This window comes from Jaculus jaculus, chromosome 6 (genome assembly GCF_020740685.1).
Source record: "Jaculus jaculus isolate mJacJac1 chromosome 6, mJacJac1.mat.Y.cur, whole genome shotgun sequence".
Lineage (NCBI taxonomy): Eukaryota > Metazoa > Chordata > Mammalia > Rodentia > Dipodidae > Jaculus > Jaculus jaculus.
The window spans coordinates 90,481,774-90,488,937 of record NC_059107.1 but is presented as its reverse complement, the minus strand read 5'-3'; positions in this window follow the sequence as shown (position 1 = coordinate 90,488,937).

Sequence of the window (7,164 nt, the reverse complement as noted above, 5' to 3'; positions counted from 1 at the left end):
ATAAATGTTGGTGAGGATGCAGGAAAAAGGTAACCCTTCTAGACTGTTGGTGGGAATGTAGTCTGGTACAGCCATTGTGGAAATCAGTATGGAGGTTCTTGAGAGAGGTAAAAATAGATTTACCATATGATCCAGCTATAGTACTCCTAGGCATATATCAGAAGGACTCTTCTCACTACCTTAGAGATACTTGCACAACCATGGTTATTGTTGCTGTATTCACAATAACTAAGAAATGGAACCAGCCTAGGTGTCCCTCAACAGATGAATGGGTAATAAAGATGTAGTACATCTACACAATGGAGTTCTATTCACCGGTAAAGAAAAATGAAATTTGCCAGGAAATGGATGGATCTGGAAAGGATTGGACTGAGGTAACCCAGGCCCAGAAAGCCAAATGTCACATGTTCTCTCTCATATGTGGAACCTAGCTACAAATGTTTATACTTGTGTGTGAGCTGGAACCAAAAAGTTGGTAGCAGAGGTCATTAAGATGAAAGAAGGGTATAAGGTAGGGAGGAGAAGGAAGGACTTTAGGGGATGGTATTGTATATGTGCAAGTAGAATAACAGATTACAGGGAGTGGAATGGCCTAAGTGGGGCTAGAGAAGACATTGAATAAAAGAAGGGTGGGGCAGGATCAATCAAAATTCAAGATATTGTGAATAAGACATGTGAAAGCCTACTTCTTTGGATAAGGGCAGATCCAAAAGCCATAGATTGCTACTATAAAATTGCCAGTGCTAAGGATGGAATACCTACCAGTGCGTTGTAGGCCAGGGAGGTCCCTGATGCCTCCAGAACATTACAGGATATTTCCAAGGCCCTTGGTTCTCCAGGAGTAGCAGATGCTAAGACTATATTGCTGAAGACTTCACATGTGTGGGCAGCAAGATTACTGAAAAATCAAGCTGGTGCTGAGGTGAAAACCTTCTCCCTATAGACCATCCAACTGAAAGCTGGATAAAGCTGCACTGCATGCGGCCTTATGGGAGACAGAAGTCATAAGTGGTGAAAACAGTGGACACTGGAAGCCTCAAGATAACCAGACAGACCAAATGACTGAATGGGTGCAATAGTGTCATGTCTGTTATGGGGAAAAACAACTGCTCTCTAATTGAACTTGAGGCCTGCTGATTGGGAGGAAATACATGCCTGGTACTGAAAACCAAATCAAAATTTTGCCTATGGCAAGGAAGGTCATGTGCTTTAGGAGTATAAAGCATGCTCTTATCTGGCTAAATGCATATATTATTCTCACCAAACTTCCCTGAAAGCACTACACTTAATGTTCAGATTCATATATTAATGCTACACTCACTTCTTGGAGAAGCTTCTCTTTTCAGATGGCAGTGACCACTGAGACAACCCAAAAGGCAACATAGTGCTGAGAAGAAGGGATGAAGGAGTGCTCAGCAATGAAACATCTCTATCACACCCTCCAAGGCTCATGGTCCATTGTGGAAGAGGTGACAGAAAGAATGTAAAAGTCAAAGGAAGGGCAGCTCTCCTTACAACACAACTGCCCAGACAGAAATTGGCCTCTATATGCATGACCTCAGAGTGTCTAGCAATACCTCACAAGACCCGCATAATAGGAGAAAAAAGATGATGACATCAAAATAAAAGCGAGACTAATGGGGAGAGGTAGGGAATATAATTGAGAGAGGAGTTGCGAAGAGGAAAATGGAGGAGGGGAGGGAAATTATGGTTCATTTTCTGAAGTATAGAAGTTGTCAATAATTTTTTTTTTCTAATAGGGCTGAAGAGACTGCTTAGTGGTTAAGCACTTGCCTGTGAAGCCTAAGGACCCTGGTTCAAGGCTCAATTCCCCAGGACCCACGTTAGCCAGATGCACAAGGGGGCGCATGCATCTGGAGTTCATTTGCAATGGCTGGAGGCCCTGGCCTACCCATTCTCTCTCTATCTATCTGCCTCTTTCCCTTCCTCTCTCTCTCTCTCTCTCTCTCTCTCTCTCTGTAACTCTCAAATAAATAAATAAAAATGAACAAAATTTTTTTTAAATTTTTTAATAAAGATATTTAATTGGGCTAGGGAGATGGCGTAGCAGTTAAGGTACTTGCCTGTAAAGCCAAAGGACCCAGGTTTGATTCCCCAGTATCCAAGTAAGCCACATTACACCATGTGGTGTATGTGTCTGGAGTTTATGTGCAGTGGATGGAGGTGTTGATGTCATCCCCCCCACAAATAAATAAAAATATCTTAAATATCTAAAAACTATTGCCTGTCTATCTGCTTGCCTCTGTGAAAATAGTTTTGTATAAGGTCTAAATTTTCCTTTTTATATCAATTAAGTCATATCTGTTTAAGGTATACATTTAAGTTTAATATCAGGTTGTTGTTTTTTTTCTTTATGTCTGATCACTTCCTTACCAGTGTCTGTCTGTAGCTGATAATAGCATTCACTTAGAACCACCCAGTCATACCATGTAACAGTTACATACCAATACAGTTAATGTTCATTCCTTCATTTCATAACTCACACTGACAAAAAAGACTCAGAACCAGGCATAATGGCATGCAATGGAGGATTTCCATGAGTTCAAAGCTACCCTAAGATTACATAGGACTGTGCTAGGGTAAGAACTTACCTCAGAAAAACAAACAAACAAGCAAGCAAACAAACAAAAAGATTCAGTAACTCACATTGAACACTCATAATGTGCCAGACACTTCTTTTGAGGCACTAAGCATGGACAGTGAATATAAACCCTAAGGCCACAATTTAGCACAGGACAGAGTTTGGGGATTAGCTCCTAATTCTCAGGCCAGGTGTGGTGGCCCACATCTTTAATCTCAGCGCTTGGGAGGCAGAGGTGGGAGAATAGCTGTGAGTTTGAGTCTGAGACTACATAAGGAATTCCAAATCAGCCTAGGCTAGAGCGAGATGCTACCTTGAAAAACAAAACAAAACAACAACAAAAAAAGATTGAATATCAAAAAATAGCCAGACTGGACTTCCAGGTAAGATGGTGGCATAGGAGCCACACCAAACCAGCCTAGGGAGGAATTTAAGCAAAACCACAGCAAAATATACACTCTTCTTCTGAAAAGTGAAGGAGTCCAAGTTATTCTTAGACACAGCAGAGAAGCAGGAGAGACCAAGATCCACCAGAAAGGAAGAAAATGGCCAGAATCCCACTGAGGCACTCAATTTTTATTAACATTTTCCATGATTATAAAAAATATCCTATGGTAGCCAGGCGTGGTGGCGCACACCTTTAATCCCAGCACTCAGGAGGCAGAGGTAGGCAGATTGCCGTGAGTTCAAGGCCACCCTGAGACTCCATAGTGAAGTCCAGGTCAACCTGGCCTAGAGTGAGACCCTACTTCGAAAAAAAAAAAAAAAGAAAAAATATATATATCCCATGGTAATACCCTCCCTCCTCCCCACTTTCCCCTTTGAAATTCCATTCTCCATCATATCCCCTCCCTATCTCAATCAGTCTCTCTTTTATTTTGATGGCATGATCTTTTCCTCCTCTTATGATGGTCATGTGTAGGTAGTGTCAGGCACAGTGAGGTCATGGATATCCAGGCCATTTTGTATCTGGAGGAGCACGTTGTAAGGAGTCCTACGCTTCCTTTGGCTCTTACATTCTTTTTGCCACCTGTTTTGCATTAGACCCTGAGCCTTGGAAGGTGTGATCGAGTACTCATGTCACTTCTTTCCAGCACTATGATACCTTCTGAGTCACCCCAAGGTCACTGCCATTTGAAAAGAGAATATTCTCTACCCAAAGTGAGAGTAGTGTTAATATAAGGGTATAAATATTAAGAGAAGTGCTTATTAAATATTAAGCAAACTGGGCAGTTTGATAAGCATAGTATATACACTTATCCAGACATCAGCAGATGTTACACCCCTAGGGCTCATGACTACCCCTGTTTTAAGTTTTCAGTATCAGGGAAGTATCCCCCCCCCCCATGGAGTAGGCCTCCAGTCCAATTGGAGGGCAGTTCGTTTCCACCATGACAGACATGCCACTATTGCACACTTTGGCTCATTTGGCCTGGATGGCCAATTATAAGGCTTGCAGTGTCCACTGTTGAGTATCTTCACTGGTGGTATCTCTTTCTCCCATTGAACTACATGTAGAATGGCTTCTTCCAGCTTTCTGTCAGCTGATCTATATGGAGGAGGTTATCAGCTCAGTTCCAGCAGGATTTCTCAGTGGCCTTGCAGCCCAAGTATGTGGAGTCTTCTTCAGCAATAGGGTCTTATCATCGATTCCTGGTGGGAAACCAAAGGCCTCGGCAATGGCTTATAATGTTTTGGGGGCATCAAGGACCTCCCTGGCCAAGAACTCACTGGAGGTATCCCATCCCTGGCACTGAAAATTTTCTAACAATGATCTATAGCTCCTGAGTGTTCCATTGTCTGAAACTGGAGGATTTCATATGATTTATTTGCATCCTCTTAATTTTTATTAGCCTTCCCTCCACCTTTCCTTTACTCAATCTCTTCCCCTGGCCTCACTTTGGGCCTTTTCACCCCCATTAATCTATTCTTCTACTTACATATATACAATACCAACTTATTAAGTACCTCCCTCCCTTCCTTCTCTTCCCTTTATATCTCCTTTTTAACTTACTGGCCTCTGCTACTGAGTTATTTTCCTTCTCACACAGAAGCCCAATTATCTGTAGCTGGGATCCACATGTGAGGGAAAACTTGTGGTGCTTGACTTTCTGGGCCTGGGTTATCTCACTTAGTATAATCCTTTCCAGATCCATCCATTTTTCTGCAAATTTCATAACTTCATTTTTCTTTACCACTGAGTAGAACTCCATTGTATAAATGTGCCACATCTTTATTATCCACTCATCAGTTGAGGGACATCTAGGCTGGTTCCATTTCCCAGCTATTATGAATTGAATGGCAATAAACATGGTTGAGCATGTACTTCTAAGGAAATGAGATGAGTCCTTAGGATATATGCCTAGGAGTGCTATAGCTGGGTCATATGATAGATCAATTTTTAGCTGTCTTAGGAACCTCCACACTGATTTCCACAATGGCTGGACCAGATTGTATTCCTACCAACAGTGTAGAAGGGATCCTCTTTTTCCACATCCCCGCCAGCATTTATGATCATTTGTTTTTATGATGGTAGCCAATCTGATAGGAGTGAGATGGAATCTCAATGTAGTTTTAATCTGCATTTCCCTGATGACTAGGGATGTAGAACATTTTTTTTAGATGCTTATATGCCATCTGTATTTCTTCTCTTGAGAACTCTCTATTTAGCTCCATAGCCCATTTTTTAATTGGCTTGTTTGATTTCTTATTATTTAACTTTTTGAGTTCTTTGTATATCCTAGATATTAATCCTCTATCAGATATATAGCTGGCAAAGACTTTTTCCCATTCTGTAGGTTGCCTCTTTGCTTTATTCACTGTATCCTTTGCAGTGCAAAATCTTTGTAATTTCATGAGGTCCCAGTGGTTAATCTGTGGTTTTATTGCCTGAGCAATTGGGGGTGCAATCTGTGCACCTGCCGGGCACTGCACCACCAAGCGGTGGCAGCAGCAGAATCAAACAAGGGGATTTTGCATCCTCACCAGCCTCCTTGCAAAGTCAAGAAATCTGAAGAAAAGACAGCTGAGGTCACCTAAGGAGATACTAAAGGGACACAGGTGGGACTGTGTGAGCAGCTCCAGGCTTCTGCACTTGCCCATATCCCAACAATCAGAACCATGAACTTCTGACATTCAGCCCCTGGTGGCAGCGCAGCTGATCAGAACTCCAGCTCCATAGCACAACAGGGAGGGATCGAGCTGAGTACTCAGCATTGGTGAGATTGGAAGCCACCCCAAAAGGTAAAAAGGCTGACTGACAAAAAAAAACAGGTTTATAGGCCTGCATTGGAAGAGCTAATCTCTCTTTCCATGTCAGGGCAGGTTATGGCTTACATATTCTTGGTTGGCTTTACCATTTTCAAATAAGCTGTGTATGGGAGTTGAATATTGTTGCCTTTGATGCTTTCAGTTGTAAAAGGCCTTTGTCTTTTGTTTCTGTCATTATAGGGGACAGGATCTGACTCAGATCCAGGCTGACCTGGAACCCAACTCAGAACAGAAAATTCTACCTCCCAGCTGACAAGATTAAAGGTGTAGAGCAACACACACCCTTAGGAATTTTGGCTTTTAAAGACTATCTGTTTGTCTTAATCCCCAGAATTGCATATTTTGCTGGTTTTTATTGAATGTGTATATTGCTCAGCTGAAGTTTAGAATTTGCCAGTATATTGTTCTACCCAATCTACTAGAATAATTAGCAAGTAAGAATACTTAACAAGCAAACTCAACACCTAGGATTACTTCAGCAGTTGAATTGGGGTACAAGAGGTACATCTGGAACCTTAAACTCATATCCTAAAAGTATATAAAGGTAGATTGCCACATCTAGGAACAATACAGATAAGCAGAAAACCCAAGCACCAAATCAATTCAGGATGCAAAAGCTACTACATTATAATACAAGAAACACAAAGAATCAAGACTGCCCCGGCCAGCTGGGAGTTAAACAAGGACATGAGGGGAAAGTAACCTGGATGGGAGACAAGAGACACAAAGAAGGAGACCACGTCTATATTCTGATCAAGGTCTTAGATTTATTCAGGCAAGCACAAGCTTATATACAGAAAATAAAACTTTCCAGACAGTGCCTATGTGCCTAAAGTCTGCTCCACAAATGCCTCTGTGCCTGAAGACTGTTTGCCAAGGCCATACAATAAGGTCTCTGTGTCCGGAGATCCAAAAACAGCTTCAGTTCTCATGGTCAAAGAGCAGCTACAGCTCCCAACATCTCCTCCCTTCTTTTATACAAAAGATGGGGAGACCCGCTATTCAGCAGTGGGCTTTAACCAACTGGGGGAGTATTGACCTGACACCTCCCGTGGGCTGTCATTTTTTCAACCCACAATCTTGGCCCTTGGTACCTTTTGGGGAGGGGAGGCAGGGCCTATATGATCATAATAAGTGTGGTACAAACCTCCATGCAAGTCAGGTTTTTCTCTCAGGGAATTCAGAAACGGTTATAAAGGGACCTTCCCTTGCGGTGCTTTGCCTCGCACCCATGTTGGTGCCCATATCATACTCACTTTATTGTGAGCTGATATGCATAGGTCTGAATCCTA